General features: G+C 44.4%; 1 pseudogene; it reads left to right on the top strand.

Annotated features, from left to right (window-relative positions):
- Positions 1-6,975, top strand: part of LOC115148660 (retinol dehydrogenase 12-like) — an 85,913-nt pseudogene extending 78,938 nt beyond the window's left edge.
- Positions 6,976-20,139: the final 13,164 nt, after the last annotated feature.

Raw genomic sequence — 20,139 nt, 5'->3', positions numbered from 1 at the left:
TTGTCAGACAGGGTACTTCCTGCTTGAAGCCTTGTCAGGTTTTTGCCTGCCATAGGAGTTCTGTTATACTCACAGACACCATTCAAACAGTTTTAGAAAATTCAGAGTGTTTTCTATCCAAACCTGAACAATAATATGCATATTCTAGCTTCTGAGTTGGTGTAGGAGGCCGTTAAAAATGGGAACATATTTTTTCCAAAATTCTCAATACTGCCCCCTATACCAAACAGGTTAAGGGCTTGTAAGTAAGCATTTTACTGTAAGGTCTACACCTGTAGTATTCGGCGCATGTGACAAATACAATTAGATTGGCTTAGATTTTTTGCACTTAGGGAAGCCAAACAGTAAATCACCTGATCTCAGAATTGTTACGAGGAGTGGAACAGGGGAACCCAAGAGCAGACTCAGACGAGGAGACTGGGATGAAGTAACCAAGGTATTTATTGAAACACAGGGGGAAGATGTGCAGGTCAGGCAGGAAGCTCGGGCGTGTTGCAGGAAACCAGGTGCAGAGGGTGAGGCTGGAGCGAGAGGGGTTGGGACAGGGTAAGCAGGTCCGGAGGGGAATCCAAGGGAGTAGTAGAGTGGGGAATCCAGGGCAGAGTAGCAGGATGATGAGACGTGGGAATGGAGACAGGGACCAGAGTCAGAGTGGGCAGAATTGTAGAGGAGAGGAAAACAGCATCAGGCAAGGAAAACAGGCACAGCAGGATCTAAACAGTAACAAACGGCTAGAACCGTAGACTGACTGAGCAGAGATTACAATCTGATAGCATGGAAGAGGCAGGACTGAGTATATGTAGAGGCCTTGATTGTGGAACAGGTTGCAGCTGGTGGGGATCTGCTCTGACTCCAGCACACCTGTCTCCACCCACACAATCACACACACAGAGAGAGAAGGAGAGGGATAGAGCACTGGGGGACTGGTGGCAGGTCAAGGAGACACAGGATGAGCACTAGAGGGCGTGGCAGGAGCAGATGTAACAAGAATCACCTTTATTTGCCAAATACATTTGGATGTACAGGAATTTGACAATATGAAATGGTGCTGCTGTACCACATGGGGATGTGTTAAACTTAGTCCCCAGCCTGAAGTGTAGCCGAAATGCAAGATGCTTCGGGAGGTCGGTTACGTGTGCCACATCTCCTAATCAACTGATCATACTTTTCAATTTGTAGAATGAGTTGTGTTACAGCTGGGCTTTAATGTTCTCGTCAATTTGCTAAAGCTACTATGTAGCCTAATGATAATACAACACACAAACAGTAATAGTATATCAACCTATATCCTACTTAGCAGGTGATTTTAGACAGGCACTGGGGTTGCTGCTGTTAATTTATATCACCCACATAATGTGGAATCCTTCAATTTTGGAATAAAATAATATAAATTAAATATTGTATGTAGCCATGATGGCTCTGTTCAATATCCTCCTGAAAAGTCATTATGATTGACATCCTGAGTTGGATTCGGATTGGGCTGGAATGATTTTCTTGGACCGTAATTTATTTTCCACAATTTCTTTGTAGGGGCCAGAATCATCTTGGCTTTCAGAGACATGGATAAAGCTGAGGGAGCCCTGAAAGAAGTCGTACAAGGCTCTGGCAGCCAAAATGTTGTCATCAAGAAGCTTGATTTGTCAGACACCAAGTCCATCCGGGAGTTTGCAGAGCCCATCAACAAGGGTAGGGGAAAGTGAGACATGACTGTTGCTTTGTTCATCCACATGATATCTCCATACCACCTTTTATTCCACCATAGTCAAACCTCAAACACAGACTTGATTGTATCGCAACTTCATTGTCACAGTAATTGATTAATTGGCACTCCTGTCAACATTTTGACATTTTATATTATTTCTGTAGAAGAGACAAAACTCAATATCCTCATCAACAATGCTGGCTTCATGGTGTGTCTGTACGAGAAAACAGGTGATGCATTTGAAATGCAGATTGGTGTCAACCACATGGGTAAGTAAAACTACATAGCACTAGAAAGAGAAACAAAGTTCCTCTTTTGCCAGGCCTCACATGATGCTAAAATCTAAAAGGGCACAGACATACCACATATTATTGATAATTGACGAATGTTTAACTTCCAATTGGCTGTACTAGTAGCCATTCCTATAAGGAAGTGGTTATTTAACTGCTTACATCCTCGTGGACAACTGGACATGAAGCTCAATGCTTCCCTTAGAGATTTGGTTACGTTATGACAGAAATACACTAAATTAATTGAAGAATCTGGCCTTACCCACTACTGACTAACCACATGGATGATTGCATGTGGCACACATCCAAGGCAGAACAAGAAAGTTCCAGACCACACAACATTTCATTTACCGTAATTTCCGGACTATTAAGCGCACCTGAATATAAGCCGCACTCACTGAATTTAAAAAATATATATATTTTTAACATAAATAAGCCGCACATGTCTATAAGCCGCAGGTGCCTACCGGTACATTGAAACAAATGAACTTTACACAGGCTTTAACAAAACACGGCTTGTAACAAAAATAAATAGGCTTTAACGAAACATGGCTTGTAACAAAAATAAATAGGCTTTAACAAAACACGGCTTGTAACAAAAATAAAAATTTAGCAGTAAGCTTTAGTTGTCTTTTTGCACTGAGTCAATTCCTCACGCTGCTGTTTCCAACGTCTTATCATCGACTCATTAAGACCAAGCTCCCGTGCAGCAGCTCTATTTCCTTTTCCAACAGCCAGATCAATCGCCTTCAACTTGAAAGCTGCATCATATGCATTTCTCCGTGTCTTTGCCATGATGAGGGTGACAAAATGACTACCGTAATCAGAATGATGGGTAGTTTGAGAGCGCTCTATTTAATCTAAACAGTAAACAAAAAAGTTGTTTGACCGTAACCCGTTCGGCAATTTCATTGGTCTAATGAAAGCTTCATGCCGCCAAAAAACTGAGCACGTCACAGAATGTGTTTTTTGAAAAAAAAAAAATTGAAAGCGGGAAAAATCCATATATTAGCCGCGTCATTGTTTAAGCCGCGAGGTTCAAAGCCTGGGAAAAAAGTTGCAGCTTATAGTCCGGAATTTACGGTAAGCAAGTCCTGACTTGTACATACTGTTCTCCATTGTCAAACATTTTTCCTAGAGTTTTAATCCTAGCAGTGCTTTCCATGTACTGTAGGGCCATCTAGTTTCAGTCAACACTTTATAAAGCATTGTGGAGGAGATGTACATTTACGTCATTTAGCAGATGCTCTTATCCAGAGCGACTTACAGTAGTGAATGCTTGCATTTCATTTCATACATTTTTTTTTTTTTTGTACTGGCCCCCCATGGGAATCAAACCCACAACCCTGGCGTTGCACACACCATGCTGGCATTGCAAACACCATGCTCTACCAACTGAGCCACAGGGAAGGCTGTGGAAGAGAGTTATGTGAAAGGTCATTAATCTCAAGTGACACTAACTAACCTCAAGTGATACTAACTAACCTCAAGTGATGCTAACTAACCTCAAGTGATACTGACTAACCTCAAGTGATACTAACTAAACTCAAGTGATACTAACTAACCCACTGAATTGAACAAGACCATTACCAGAACATGATCTTTGCACAATCACAGTTCAAATGTATAAATCAAGTCCAACGAATCAACCTTTCCTGAGGATGGCTCACCCCTCACAATTCTGGGTGACTTTAACCTCCCTACGTCTACCTTTGACTAATTTCTCTCTGCCTCCTTCTTTCCACTCCTCTCCTCTTTTGGCCTCACCCTCTCACCGTCCCCCCCTACTCACAAGGCAGGCAATACGCTTGACCTCATCTTTACTAGATGCTGTTCTTCTACCAATCTCACTGCAACTCCCCTCCAAGTCTCCGACCACTACCTTGTATCCTTTTCCCTCTCGCTCTCCTCCAACACTACTCACTCTGCCCCTACTCAGATGGTATTGCGCCGTCGCAACCTTCGCTCTCTCTCTCCTGCTACTCTCTTCTCTTCCATCCTTTCATCTCGTCCCTCTGCTCGATCCTTCTCCAACCAATCTCCTGATTCTGCCTCCTCAATCCTTCTCTCCTCCCTTTCTGCATCCTTTGACTCTCTATGGCCCCTATCCTCCCGGCCGGCTCGGTCCTCCCCTCCTGCTCCGTGGCTTGACGACTCATTTCGAGCTCACAGAACAGGGCTCCGGGCAGCCGAGTGGAAATGGAGGAAAATTAGCCTCCCTGCGAACCTGGCATCTTTTCACTCCCTCCTCTCCACATTTTCTTCCTCTGTTTCTGCTGCTAAAGCCACTTTCTACCACTCTAAATTCCAAGCATCTGCCTCTAACCATAGAAAGCTCTTTGCCACCTTCTCCTCCCTCCTGAATCCTCCTCCCCCTCCCCCCTCCTCCCTCTCTGCGGACGACTTTGTCAACCATTTTGAAAAGAAGGTTGACGACATCCGATCCTCGTTTGTTAAGTCAAATGACACCGCTGGTCCTGCTCACATTGCCCTACCCTATGCTTTCACCTCTTTCTCCCCTCTCTCTCCAGATGAAATCTTGCGACTTGCGACGGCCGGCCGCCCAACAACCTGCCCGCTTGACCCTATCCCCTCCTCTCTTCTCCAGACCATTTCCGGAGACCTTCTCCCTTACCTCACCTCACTCATCAACTCATCCTTGACCGCTGGCTACGTCCCTTCCGTCTTCAAGAGAGCGAGAGTTGCACCCCTTTTCAAAAAACCTACACTCGATCCCTCCGATGTCAACAACTACAGACCAGTATCCCTTCTTTCTTTCCTCTCCAAAACTCTTGAGCGTGCCGTCCTTGGCCTGCTCTCTTGCTATCTCTCTCAGAATGACCTTCTTGATCCAAATCAGTCAGGTTTCAAGACTGGTCATTCAACTGAGACTGCTCTTCTCTGTGTCATGGAGGCTCTCCGCACTGCTAAAGCTAACTCTCTCTCCTCGGCTCTCATCCTTCTAGACCTATCTGCTGCCTTTGATACTGTGAACCATCAGATCCTCCTCTCCACCCTCTCCGAGTTGGGCATCTCCGGTGTGGTTCACTCTTGGATTGCATCCTACCTGACAGGTCGCTCCTACCAGGTGGCATGGCGAGAATCCGTCTCCGCACCACGTGCTCTCGCCACTGGTGTCCCCCAGGGCTCAGTTCTAGGCCCTCTCCTATTCTCGCTATACACCAAGTCACTTGGCTCTGTCATATCCTCACATGGTCTCTTCTATCATTGCTACGCAGACAACACACAATTAATCTTACATTTACATTTTACATTTTAGTCATTTAGCAGACGCTCTTATCCAGAGCGACTTACAGTAGTGAATGCATACATTTCATACAATTTCATACATATCATACATTTTTTTTTCTGTGCTGGCCCCCCATGGGAATCGAACCCACAATCCTGGTGTTGCAAACACCATGCTCTACCAACTGAGCTACAGGGAAGGCCTTCTAATAACCAGGTGGTGAATCGCATTTCTGCATGTCTGGCAGACATATCAGTGTGGATGACGGATCACCACCTCAAGCTGAACCTCGGCAAGACGGAGCTGCTCTTCCTCCCGGGGAAGGACTGCCCGTTCCATGATCTCGCCATCACGGTTGACAACTCCATTGTGTCCTCCTCCCAGAGTACTAAGAGCCTTGGCGTGACCCTGGACAACACTCTGTCGTTCTCCGCTAACATCAAGGTGGTGACCCGATCCTGTAGGTTCATGCTCTACAACATTCGCAGAGTACGACTCTGCCTCACACAGGAAGCGGCGCAGGTCCTAATCCAGGCACTTGTCATCTCCCGTCTGGATTACTGCAACTCGCTGTTGGCGGGGCTCCCTGCCTGTGCCATCAAACCCCTACAACTCATCCAGAACGCCGCAGCCCGCCTGGTGTTCAACCTTCCCAAGTTCTCTCACGTCACCCTGCTCCTCCGCACACTCCGCTGGCTTCCAGTTGAAGCTCGCATCTGCTACAAGACCATGATGCTTGCCTACGGAGCTGTGAGGGGGAACGGCACCTCCGTACCTTCAGGCTCTGATCAGTCCCTACACCCAAAGAAGGGCACTGCGTTCATCCACCTCTGGCCTGCTCGCCTCCCTACCTCTGTGGAAGCACAGTTCCCGCTCAGCCCAGTCAAAACTGTTCGCTGCTCTGGCACCCCAATGGTGGAACAAGCTCCCTCACGACGCCAGGACAGCGAAGTCAATCACCACCTTCCGGAGACACCTGAAACCCCACCTCTTTAAGGAATACCTGGGATAGGATTAAGTAATCCTTCTACCCCCCCCCCCACCCTACCCCCCAAAAAAGGTATAGATGCACTATTGTAAAGTGGTTGTTCCACTGGATATCATAAGGTGAATGCACCAATTTGTAAGTTGCTCTGGATAAGAGCGTCTGCTAAATGACGTAAATGTAAACGTCAAATCTACCAATCAAAAGCTTCCAAAGCCCCCTATCTCATTTCTTAGGTCACTTCCTGTTGACCCATTTATTGATTGACCTGATCAAAAGGTCCACCCCGGCTAGGATCATCAATGTATCCTCTTTGGCTCATTTCTGGGGTACCATTAACCTGGATGACATCAACAGTGAGAAGGGCTATGACAAGAAGAAAGCGTACAGCCAGAGCAAGCTGGCTAACGTCCTCTTCACCAGCTCCCTGGCCAAGAGTCTACAAGGTTTGTGTTTGTCCACTACTTCTGAGGCTTATACTGTATATGGTTATCTTGCCATTAGTGGAATCTCTGACATTTGTTGTATTTATGTCCTCATTTCTTCCCCTCTCTCAGGTACAGCTGTGACAGTGTACTCCCTCCACCCTGGCATAGTTCAGACTGATCTGCACCTGAACGCACCTCAGGCAGCTATCATGAAGATGATCAGTCCCTTCACCAAGACATCCGTCCAGGGAGCTCAGACCACTATCTACTGAGCTGTGGCCCCTGAATTGGAAACAGAGAGTGGTGGATATTACAGGTGAACAGATGTATTATATGCATAGGCATGATATTTAGCTATATATATACACTACTCAAAAAAATAAAGGGAACACTTAAACAACACAATGTAACTCCAAGTCAATCACACTTCTGTGAAATCAAACTGTCTACTTAGGAAGCAACACTGATTGACAATACATTTCACATGCTGTTGTGCAAATGGAATGGACAACAGGTGGAAATTATAGGCAATTAGCAAGACAACCCCAATAAAGGAGTGGTTCTGCAGGTGGTGACCACAGACCACTTCTCAGTTCCTATGCTTCCTGGCTGATGTTTTGGTCACTTTTGAATGCTGGCGGTGCTTTCACTCTAGTGGTAGCATGAGACCGAGTCTACAACCCACACAAGTGGCTCAGGTAGTGCAGCTCACCCAGGATGGCACATCAATGCGAGCTGTGGCAAGAAGGTTTGCTGTGTCTGTCAGCGTAGTGTCCAGAGCATGGAGGCGCTACCAGGAGACAGGCCAGTACATCGTGAGACGTGGAGGAGGCCGTAGGAGGGCAACAACCCAGCAGCAGGACCGCTACCTCCGCCTTTGTGCAAGGAGGAGCAGGAGGAGCACTGCCAGAGCCCTGCAAAATGACCTCCAGCAGGCCACAAATGTGCATGTGTCTGCTCAAACGGTCAGAAACAGACTCCATGAGGGTGGTATGAGGGCCCGACGTCCACAGGTGGGGGTTGTGCTTACAGCCCAACACCGTGCAGGACGTTTGGCATTTGCCAGAGAACACCAAGACTGGCAAATTCGCCACTGGCACCCTGTGCTCTTCACAGATGAAAGCAGGTTCACACAGAGCACATGTGACAGACGTGACAGAGTCTGGAGACGCCGTGGAGAACGTTCTGCTGCCTGCAACATCCTCCAGCATGACCGGTTTGGCGGTGGGTCAGTCATGGTGTGGGGTGGCATTTCTTTGGGGGGCCGCACAGCCCTCCATGTGCTCGCCAGAGGTAGCCTGACTGTCAGCAGTTCCTGCAAGAGGAAGGCATTGATGCTATGGACTGGCCCGCCCGTTCCCCAGACCTGAATCCAATTGAGCACATCTGGGACATCATGTCTCGCTCCATCAACCAATGCCACGTTGCACCACAGACTGTCCAGGAGTTGGCGGATGCTTTAGTCCGGGTCTGGGAGGAGATCCCTCAGGAGACCATCCGCCACTTCATCAGGAGCATGCCCAGGCGTTGTAGGGAGGTCATACAGGCACGTGGAGGCCACACACACTACTGAGCCTCATTTTGACTTGTTTTAAGGACATTACATCAAAGTTGGATCAGCCTGTAGTGTGGTTTTCCACTTTAATTTTGAGTGTGACTCCAAATCCAGACCTCCACGGGTTGATAAATTGGATATCCATTGATTATTTTTGTGTGATTTTGTTGTCAGCACATTCAACTATGTAAAGAAAAAAGTATTTAATAAGATTATTTCATTCATTCAAATCTAGGATGTGTTATTTTAGTGTTCCCTTCATTTTTTTGAGCAGTGTATATCACAGTCAATTTGTATATAAAGAAAAGAGTAGGTGCCCTTAATGTTTTTTACACTCAGTATATATATATATATATATAAGTCCCTGCAGCAACGTTCCAACATCTTATAGCAGCAAAGGGGGAACCAACTCCTTATGAATTCCCATGATTTTGGAATGAGATGTTCGACGAGTAGGTGTCAACATACTTTTAGTAATTTAGTGTATGTTGGTTACAGATATCTTTAAAAAAAAAGTAGGGACATGGATCAGAAACCAGTCAGTATCTACTGTGACCACCATTTGCATATGTAGCATGACACATCTCCTTCGCATAGAGTTGATCCGGTTGTTGACTGTGGTCTGTGGAATGTTGTTCCACTCCTCTTCAATGGCTGTGCAAAGTTGCTGGATATCCCAAACATGTTCAATGGGTGACATGTCTGGTGAGTATGCAGGCCTTGGAAGAACTGGGACATTTTCAGCTTCTTGGAATTGTGTACAGATCCTTGAGATGTGGGGCCGTGCATTATCATACTGAAACATGAGGTGTTGGTGGATGAATGACACGACAATGGGCCTCAGGATCTCGTCAAGTTACCACTGTGCATTCAAATTGCCATTGATAAAATGTAATTGTGTTCGTTGTCCGTAGCTTATGCCTGCCCATACCATAACCCCACCGCCTTAATATTTTCTACATAATATTGCCGCTATCGTCTCTTATGACCGAAAACTTCTAGACATAAGGACTGCAATTACTCACCACGGGCTAGCAGAATCCTTTTTTTCCCGATTTGCGTGAAGAGGAGGCAGAGAAAAAAGGGCCAAAGGGCGAGCTGCCTTCTGAGAATTCGTCAGCGATCGAATAAACCCCCACTTCCCTCCATTCCGCTAGCAAATGTGCAATCTTGGAGAATAAAATCAACGAGCTACGCGGAAGATTAACCTACCAACGGGACATTAAAGACTGTAATATCTTATGCTTCACGGAGTCGTGGCTGAACGACGGCACTGTCAACATACAGCTGGCAGGTTATACACTGTACCGGCACGATAGAACAGCGGCGTCTGGTAAGACAAGGGGCGGCAGACTATGTATTTTTGTAAACAACAGCTGGTGCACAATATCTAAGAAAGTCTTGAGCTATTGCTCGCCTGAGGCCTGAGTATCTCATGATAAGCTGTAGACCACACTATCTACGTAGAGATTTCATCTGTATTTTTCGAAACTGTTTACATACCACCACAGTCAGTGGCTGGCACTAAGACAGCATTGAATGAGCTGTATTCCGCCATAAGCAAACAAGAAAACGCTCACCCAGAGGCCGCGCTCCTAGTAGCTGGGACTTTAATGCAGTGAAACTTCAATCCGTTTTACCAAATTTCTATCAACATGTTAAATGTCCAACCAGAGGAAAAGAAACTCTGGACCACCTATAGTCCACACACAGAGATTGGTACAAAGCTCTCCCTCACCCTCCATTTGGCAAATCTGACCATAATTCAATCTTCCTGATTCCTGCTTACAAGCAAAAACTAAAGCAGGAAGTACCAGTGACTAGATCAATAATAAAAAGTGGTCAGATGAAGCAGATGCTAAGCTACAGGACTGTTTTGCTAGCACAGACTGGAATATGTTCCGGGATTCCTCCGATGGCATTGAGGAGTACACCGCATCAGTCATTGGCTTCATCAATAAGTGCATCCCCACAGTGACTGTACATAAATACCCCAACCAGAAGCCATGGATTACAGGCAGCATCAGCACTGAGCTAAAGACCAGAGCTGCCACTTTCAAAGAGCGGTACTCTAACCCTGAAGATTATAAGATATCCCGCTATGCCCTCCGATAAACCATCAAACAGGCAAAGCGTTAATAAAGGACTAAGATCGAATCGTACTACACCGGCTCTGACGCTCGTCGGATGTGGCAGGGCTTGCAAACCATTACAGACTACAAAGGGAAGCACAGCCCAGAGCTGCCCAGTGACACGAGCCTACCAGACGAGCTAAACTACTTCTATGCCTGCTTCGAGGCAAATAACACTGAAACTTGCATGAGAGCACCAGCTGCTCTGGAAGACTGTGATCACTCTCTCCACAGCCGATGTGAGTAAGACCTTTAAACAGGTCAACATTCACAAGGCTGCAGGGCCAGACGGATTACCAGGACGTGAACTGCGATCATGCGCTGACCAGCTGGCAAGTGTCTTCACTGACATTTTCAACCTCTCCCTGTCCGAGTCAGTAATACCAACATGACCACCATAATGCCTGTGCCCAAGAACACTAAGGTAACCTGCCTAAATGACTACCGACCCGTAGCACTCACGTCTGTAGCCATGAAGTGCTTTGAAAGGCTGGCCATGGCTCACATCAACACCATCATCCCAGAAACCCTAGACCCACTCCAATTTGTTGTACCGCCCAAACAGATCCACAGATGATGCAATCTCTATTGCACTCCACACTGCCCTTTCCCACCTGGACAAAAGGAACACCTAAGTGAGAATGCTATTCATTGACTACAGCTCATCATTCAACACCATAGTGCCCTCAAAACTCATCAATAAGCTAAGGACCCTGGACTAAACACCTCCCTCTGCAACTGGATCCTGGACTTCCTGACGGGACGCCCCCACGTGGTAAGGGTAGGTAGCAACACACCCGCCATGCTGATCCTCAACACAGGGGCCCCTCACGGGTGCTTGCTCAGTCCCCTCCTGTACTTCCTGTTCACTTATGACTGCATGGCCAGGCACGACTCCAACACCATTAAATTTGCCGATGACACAACAGTGGTAGGCCTGATCACCGACAATGACGAGACAGCCTACATGGAGGAGGTCAGAGACCTGGCCGTGTGGTGCAAGGACAACAACCTCTCCCTCAACGTGATCAAGAAAAAGAAGATGATTGTGGACTACGGGAAAAAGCGGACAGAGCACGCCCCCATTCTCAACGACGGGGCTGCAGTGGAGCAGGTTGAGAGCTTCAAGTTCCTTGGTGTCCACATCACCAACAAACTAACATGGTCCAAGCACACCAAGACAGACGTGAAGAGGGCACGACAAAACCCATTCCCCCTCAGGAGACTGAAAAGACTTGGCATGGGTCCTCAGATCCTCAAAAGGTTCTACAGCTGCACCATCGAGAGCATCCTGACTGGTTGCATCACTGCCTGGTATGGCAACTGCTCGGCCTCCGACCGCAAGGCACTACAGAGGGTAATGCGAGCGGCCCAGTACATCACTGGGGCCAAGCTTCCTGCCATCCAGGACCTCGATACCAGGCAGTCAGAGGAAGGCCCTAAAAATTGTCAAGGACTCCAGCCACCCTAGTCAGACTGTTCTCTCTGCTCCCGCATGGCAAGCGGTACCAGAGTGCCAAGTCTAGGTCCAAGAGGCTTCTAAACAGCTTCTACCCCCAAGCCATAAGACTCCTGAACATCTAATCAAATGGCTACCCAGACTATTTGCATTGCCTACCCCCGCTGCTACTCTCTGTTGCGATCATCTATGTATAGTCACTTTAATAACTCTACCTACATTAAGTCTGTGCCGGGTACCCCCCTGTATATAGTCTCACTATTGTTATTTTACTGCTGCTCTTTAATTACTTATGTTTTATCTCTTATTCTTATCTGCATTTTTTAAACTGCATTGTTGGTTAGTTACTCCCCTTGTAAGTAAGCATTTCACTGTAAGGTCTACACATGTTGTATTCAGCACATGTGACTAATAAAATTGTATTTTATTTTATCTGACCTTATGATAATTTTTTTGACTGTCTTTTTTGCCATTTATGAATGTATCATTCAAAGCATTTCTATGCGATTTCAAGGCCAAATTCAATATTTTATCCACAATTTACTTATTTTTGATAAGTAAAGAGTTCCTAAAATTCAAAATCAAATAGCTAAATGACTCATCTTAAAACAACTCCATATGTCAGCTTATTAGAATTTTAACTTAAAACTGACAGGTCTTTCAATTAATTTTAATGTGGTAAAGCACTTCAAAAAGTGTCCAAGCTCACAACAGAATGAGCTTGGACTAACTATGGAGGGTGGGACTTGAAAATTGGGCAATTTAATTACTATAATATGATGATGGGGACTTTTCTAGTTTGTGACTGAAGGGACTTTTACATCTATTTTAATTGTTGCAGAAAATGTCCTCACAGTTTCTGCTTTTAAAGAAATAGCTGCAATGAATGACAAAGTGAAAAATAGCACAGTTGGTAAATTCAATTGCACAAACATTTGTGTTACAAAAAATGGTGTGTGCAAGTCATATTCAGTATCTGACATTATGAAAAAAACCTAATGATCTTCCCACAACATCTACAGTACTACTTATCCAATTAAATAGATGGTGTGTGACATTTAAAACTGGATCACAAATTGGAAAAACAATTAGACTTTTTTACTTCTTAATAACAACCACACTGTGGCTGCAGAAGTTTATAGAGACTGCTTCTGATATAACAAAAAGGAAAATGTGAGTATATAGTAGATTAAATATACTGTTATGGGTGTCCTCTCACCAAATATATATACATAGTACCTTGATTTAACTATGCAAGTCAGTTATGAACAAATTCTTATTTACAATGACGGCCTACACCGGCCAAACCCGGACGACGCTGGGCCAATGTGAGCCGCCCTATGGGACTCCCAATCATGGCCGGTTGTGATACAGCCTGGATTCAAACCATGGTGTCTGTAGTGACGCCTCTAGCATTGACATGCAGGGCCTTAGACCGCTGCGCCACTAGGGAGCCCCATACTGCCTGATTGATAACACATTATAAAGCCAAATTCCTGACTTTATGTTGCAGCCCAACGACATCTCCACCACTTGGTTTGGGGGAGGAGTTGAGGGATGGGAAAATGCAAGCACTCTAAACTGATAGACAGATAGCAAGACCTGACCATCAACGAGACTAACATGATCATTTTCAGCATAGAAGCTGATACATTGTCTATGCTGAAAATCAGTAAAACAACTTTATATTTTGAGTTATGATAGGGTAAGATTGTTGTACTAAGCTTTTATACCTTAGGGTGTTGTGGGGCAGTGGATAGGTATTGGTTAGTCCTACCAGGTCACTACCTACAATGCATTCGGGAAGTATTCAGACACCTTCCCTTTTTCCACAGTTTGTTACGTTATAGCCTTATTCTAAAAGGGATTAAATAAATAAAAATCCTCAGAAATCTACACACAATACCCCATAATTAAAATTCGAAAACAGGTTTTCAAATGTATTAAAAAAAAACAAAAAAACAGCAATACCTTATTTACAGTGCCTTCGGAAAGTATTCAGACACCTTGAATTTTTCAAAATCTTAAGTTACAGCCTTATTCTAAAATGTATTAAATTGTTTTTTTCCCCTCATCAATTTACACATAATACCCCGTAATGACAAAGCAAAAACAGGTTTTTAGAATTTTTTGCAAATGTATTAAAACTGAAATATCACATTTACGTAAGATTTCAGACCATTTACTCAGTACTATCCTGAAGTGCATTTGGCAGCGATTATAGCCTTGAGTCTTCTACAAGCTTGGCACACGTGTATTTGGAAAGTTTCTCCCATTCTTCTCTGCAAATCCTCTCAAGTTCTGTCAAGTAGGATGGGGAGCTTCGCTACACAGCTATTTTCAGTTCTCTCTAGAGATGTTTGATCGGGTTCAAGTCCAGGCTCTGGCTGGGCCACTCAAGGACATTCAGAGACTTGTCCAGAAGCCATTCCTGCGTTGTCGTGGCTGTGTGCTCAGGGTTGTTGTCCTGTTGGAAGGTGAACCTTCGCCCCAGTCTGAGGTCTTGAGCAGGTTTTCATCAAGGATCTCTCTGTACTTTGCTCCATTCATCTTTCCCTCGATCCTGACTAGTCTCCCAGTCCTTGCTGCTGAAAAACATCCCTAAAGCATGATGCTGCCACCACCATGCTTCAATCTTTGTTTCATCAGTACTTCGACCTCATGGATTGTTTTTTGCTCTGACATGCAGTGTCAACTGTGGGACCTTACATAGACAGGTGTGTCCCTTACCAAATCTTGTCCAATCAATTGAATTTACCACAGGTGGACTCCAATCAAGTTGTAGAAACATCTCAAGGATGATCAATGGAAACAGGATGCACCTGAGCTCAATTTCGAGTCTCATAGCAAAGGGTCTGAATACTTATGTTTTTATTTTTAATAAATGTGCAAAAATGTCTAAAAACCTGTTTCCGCTTTGTCATTATTGGGTATTGTGTGTAGATTGATGAGGAATAGGGCTGTTGCAGTGACTGTATTACCGCCACACCGGCGGTCACAAGTCATGAAGGCAGTCAAATTCCACATGACCGTTTAGTCACGGTAACTAGGCTTCTCCAAGCTCTGATGCTACTGATGGTCATTAGTAGACGACCAGACTTGCTAACTGCCTGGTACTCAGCACTCTATTCTTCCTCTAATCAATCTGAAGTCAATGCAAATGTGTTCAAAAATCAAATTAAACACTTCATGAGAGCCCATGAGCTCATGTTGAGCAACATTTCTATAGGCTCTACGCAATTGCCTGAGAAAACAGAGTGATGGCCGCTAATAAAAAGATGAGGATCCCATCAGCGTTCTATATGTTTGGCCTACTATATTTATTTCTCAACTTTCCTAATATTAAGCACATTGCATATATTTAAATCAAATCAAATCAAAAATCAAATCAAATTTATTTATATAGCCCTTCGTATATCAGCTGAAATCTCAAAGTGCTGTACAGAAACCCAGCCTAAAACCCCAAACAGCAGCAATGCATGTGAAAGAGGCACGGTGGCTAGGAAAAACTCCCTAGGAAAAACTCCCTAGAAAGGCCAAAAACCTAGGAAGAAACCTAGAGAGGAACCAGGCTATGAGGGGTGGCCAGTCCTCTTCTGGCTGTGCCGGGTGGATATTATAACAGAACATGGTCAAGATGTTAAAATGTTCATAAATGACCAGCATGGTCAAATAATAATAATCATTGTAGTTGTCGAGGGTGCAACAAGCACGTCCGGTGAACAGGTCAGGGTTCCGTAGCCGCAGGCAGAACAGTTGAAACTGGAGCAGCAGCATGGCCAGGTGGACTGGGGACAGCAAGGAGTCATCATGCCAGGTAGTCCCAAGGCATGGTCCTAGGGCTCAGGTCCTCCGAGAGAAAGAAAGAGAGAAAGAGAGAATTAGAGAGAGCATATTTAAATTCACACAGGACACCGGATAAGACAAGAGAATACTCCAGATGAAACAGACTGACCCTAGCCCTCCGGCACATAAACTACTGCAGCATAAATACTGGAGGCTGAGACAGGAGGGATCAGAAGACACTGTGGCCCCATCCGATGATACCCCCGGACAGGGCCAAACAGGCAGGATATAACCCCACCCACTTTGCCAAAGCACAGCCCCCACACCACTAGAGGGATGTCTACAACCACCAACTTACCGTCCGAAGACAAGGCCGAGTAAAGCCCACAAAAATCTCCGCCATGGCACAACCCAAGGGGGGGCGCCAACCCAGACAGGAAGACCACGTCAGTGACTCAACCCACTCAAGTGACGCACCCCTCCCATGGACGGCATGGAAGAACACCAGTAAGTCAGTGACTCAGCCCCTGTAATAGGGTTAGAGGCAGAGAATCCCAGTGGAAAGAGGGCAAGGCAGAGACAGCAAGGGCGGTTCGTTGCTCCAGCCTTTCCGTTCACCTTCATACTCCTGGGCCAGACTACACTTAATCATAGGACCTACTGAAGAGATAAGTCTTCAGTAAAGACTTAAAGGTTGAGACTGAGTCTGCGTCTCTCACATGGGTAGGCAGACTATTCCATAAAAATGGAGCTTTATAGGAGAAAGCCCTACCTCCAGCCGTTTGCTTAGAAATTCTAGGGACAATTAGGAGGCCTGCGTCTTGTGACCGTAGCGTACGTATTGGTATGTACGGCAGGACCAAATCGGAAAGATAGGTAGGAGCAAGCCCATGTAATGCTTTGTAGGTTAACAGTAAAACCTTGAAATCAGCCCTTGCCTTAACAGGAAGCCAGTGTAGGGAGGCTAGCACTGGAGTAATATGATCAAATTTTTTGGTTCTAGTCAGGATTCTAGCAGCCGTATTTAGCACTAACTGAAGTTTGTTTAGTGCTTTATCCGGGTAGCCGGAAAGTAGAGCATTGCAGTAGTCCAGCCTAGAAGTAACAAAAGCATGGATTAATTTTTCTGCGTCATTTTTGGACAGAAAGTTTGATTTTTGCAATGTTACGTAGATGGAAAAAAGCTGTCCTTGAAACAGTCTTGATATGTTCTTCAAAAGAGAGATCAGGGTCCAGAGTAACACCGAGGTCCTTCACAGTTTTATTTGAGACGACTGTACAACCATCCAGATTAATTGTCAGATTCAACAGAAGATCTCTTTGTTTCTTGGGACCTAGAACAAGCATCTCTGTTTTGTCCGAGTTTAAAAGTAGAACGTTTGCAGCCATCCACTTCCTTATGTCTGAAACACAGGCTTCTAGCAAGGGCAATTTTGGAGCTTCACCATGTTTCATTGAAATGTACAGCTGTGTGTCATCCGCATAGCAGTGAAATTTAACATTATGTTTTCGAATGACATCCCCAAGAGGTAAAATATATAGTGAAAACAATAGTGGTCCTAAAACGGAACCTTGAGGAACACCGAAATTTACAATTGATTTGTCAGAGGACAAACCATTCACAGAGACAAACTGATATCTTTCCGACAGATAAGATCTAAACCAGGCCAGAACTTGTCCATGAGACCAATTTGGGTTTCCAATCTCTCCAAAAGAATGTGGTGATCGATGGTATCAAAAGCGGCACTAAGATCTAGGAGCACGAGGACAGATGCAGAGCCTCGGTCTGACGTCATTAAAAGCTCATTTACCACCTTCACAAGTGCAGTCTCAGTGCTATGATGGGGTCTAAAACCAGACTGAAGCGTTTCGTATACATTGTTTGTCTTCAAGAAGGCAGTGAGTTGCTGTGCAACAGCTTTTTCTAAAATTTTTGAGAGGAATGGAAGATTCGATATAGGCCGATAGTTTTCTATAATTTCTGGGTCAAGATTCGGCTTTTTCAAGAGAGGCTTTATTACTGCCACTTTTAGTGAGCTTGGTACACATCCGGTGGATAGAGAGCCGTTTATTATGTTCAACATAGGAGGGCCAAGCACAGGAAGCAGCTCTTTCAGTAGTTTAGTTGGAATAGGGTCCAGTATGCAGCTTGAGGGTTTGGAGGCCATGATTATTTTCATCATTGTGTCAAGAGATATAGTACTAAAACACTTTAGTATCTCCCTTGAGCCAAGGTCCTGGCAGAGTTGTGCAGACTCAGGACAATGGAGCTTTGGAGGAATACCCAGATTTAAAGAGGAGTCCGTAATTTGCTTTCTAATGATCATGATCTTTTCCTCAAAGAAGTTCATAAATGTAAATTTACAACGGGAGTATAGCCTACCTGGCTGGCATGATAAACCATGGGAAAAGCATCCTCCATTCGCTATTTAAGTACATAGATGTTTTTAAGTATGTTTTCCTGCTGTCTCTGTTTTGATACAGGTGCATGATAATGGTCCATTCTAAATTAAAACAAATGTCACACATATATTATTTAGTATATGTAAAGACAAGACTAAATCAAGGATCGTCTGATGGGTGACAATATCAGCCTATCACTTGTGACTTATATATTATTGCTTGTGAATGATGCCCAGCATAAGAAACTGCCTTTTTTTTGTGACTTGTTCAGTCATAGTCGCACACCTTATGTAGCCTAGCCCATAGGCCTATATGTTTTAATAAGGTTAGTATCACACCTCATGTAGCCTAGCCCATAGGCCTATATGTTTTAATAAGGTTTATATCACACCTCATGTAGCCTAGCCCATAGGCCTATATGTTTAATAAGGTTAGTATCACACCTCATGTAGCCTAGCCCATAGGTCTATATGTTTTAATAAGGTTAGTATCACACCTCATGTAGCCTAGCCCATAGGCCTATATGTTTTAATAAGGTTAGTATCACAACTAAAGTGGCCAAATAACTTCTTAGAATGAAGCACATTAATCTGCAGATCCTAACTACATACATAAGCAGTAGGTGAGTTTCAAGTTTGGGGAAGATTACTTTCACCATAAAAAATGCATCTTTATAATAAAAGCATTTACATGCATAGTTGCATTTGGAACATTTGTGACCCTACAATCGGCTAACTAGCGACCCTACAATAGGATAGGTAGCCACTTTACATTACACTAGCAACTCTACAATAGGCTGGCTAGTGACCCTACAATAGCTATAGGCTAGTTAGCAACCCTATGTCAAAGAGAAAGCTGTATTTTTGCAAGAGATGAAAACTTGGAAATGATAAATGTGTTACCTGATGCTGACGCACTGTCACAGGATACCAAGTGCATTTAAGTGAAGGGGCACATGTTTAACATTGTATCCAGAATAACTGCTATGTTACTAGCCATGCCTGGCACAAACCATTCGGTAACACAGTTGTTGACTAAAACTGTCCTTGGGGGGAAAAGTCTAATAAAATGATTTGCTAACAGGTCCACAATAATTTGTTGAAAATGTTGTGATCGACACAGCAACAATGAGGAACATGTTTTATTTAATCCATTTTAGAATAAGGCTGTAAGGTAACAACATTTGGAAAGATAGAAGGGGCTTGAATCCTTTCCGTGAATACTATAGTATTCATACCGTAATATACTATACTATTTTTACATTTGGTGCATCTGCATATTCTACAAAACCTAAAGAGAGAGGGAAGTGAAAGACCAAAATAGGAAGTATGACGTAATGACGTGAGAAGTGGAGGAGCTGTGTCAGGGTAATAAGTAGGAATCCCCCTGACACTCTACTTGTGGTACCATGTGACTTCTTTGAAGTCCTATACCGTTTCTTGTTAACAACATCTTGACCTACAGTCAAGCCTACAAGGCCTTACAATATACTAGCTAGTGACCCTACAATAGGCTAGCTAGTGACCCAACAATAGGCTAGCTAGTGACCCTACAATAGGCTAGCTAGGGACACTACAATAGGCTAGCTAGTGACCCTACAATAGGCTAGCTAGGGACACTACAATAGGCTAGCTAGTGACCCTACAATAGGCTTGCTAGTGACTCTACAAGAGTCTAACTAGTGACCATACAATAGGCTTGCTAGCGACCCTACAATAGGCTTGCTAGCGACCCTACAATAGGCTTGCTAGTGACCCTACAATCGGCAAACTAGCGACCCTACAATCGGCTAACTAGCGACCCTACAATAGGATAGCTAGCCATTTTACAATACACTAGCAACTTTACAATAGTATAGCTAGCCACTTTACAATACACTAGCAACTTTACAATAGGATAGCTAGTGACCTTACAATAGGTCAACAAGTGACCCTACAATAGCAATAGACTAGTTAGCAACCTTATGTCAAAGAGAAAGCTGTATTTTTGCAAGAGATGAAAACTTGGAAATGATAAATGTGTTACCTGATGCTGATGCACTGTCACAGGATACCAAGTGCATTTAAGTGAAGGGGCACATGTTTAACATTGTATCTAGAATGACTGCTATGTTACTAGCCATGCCTGGCACAGACCATTCGGTAACACA

The sequence above is a fragment of the Salmo trutta genome, chromosome 2 (genome assembly GCF_901001165.1).
Source record: "Salmo trutta chromosome 2, fSalTru1.1, whole genome shotgun sequence".
Taxonomy (NCBI): Eukaryota; Metazoa; Chordata; class Actinopteri; order Salmoniformes; family Salmonidae; genus Salmo; species Salmo trutta.
The sequence above is the reverse complement of the archived record's forward strand: the minus strand, read 5'-3'. Positions and strand labels throughout refer to the sequence as shown.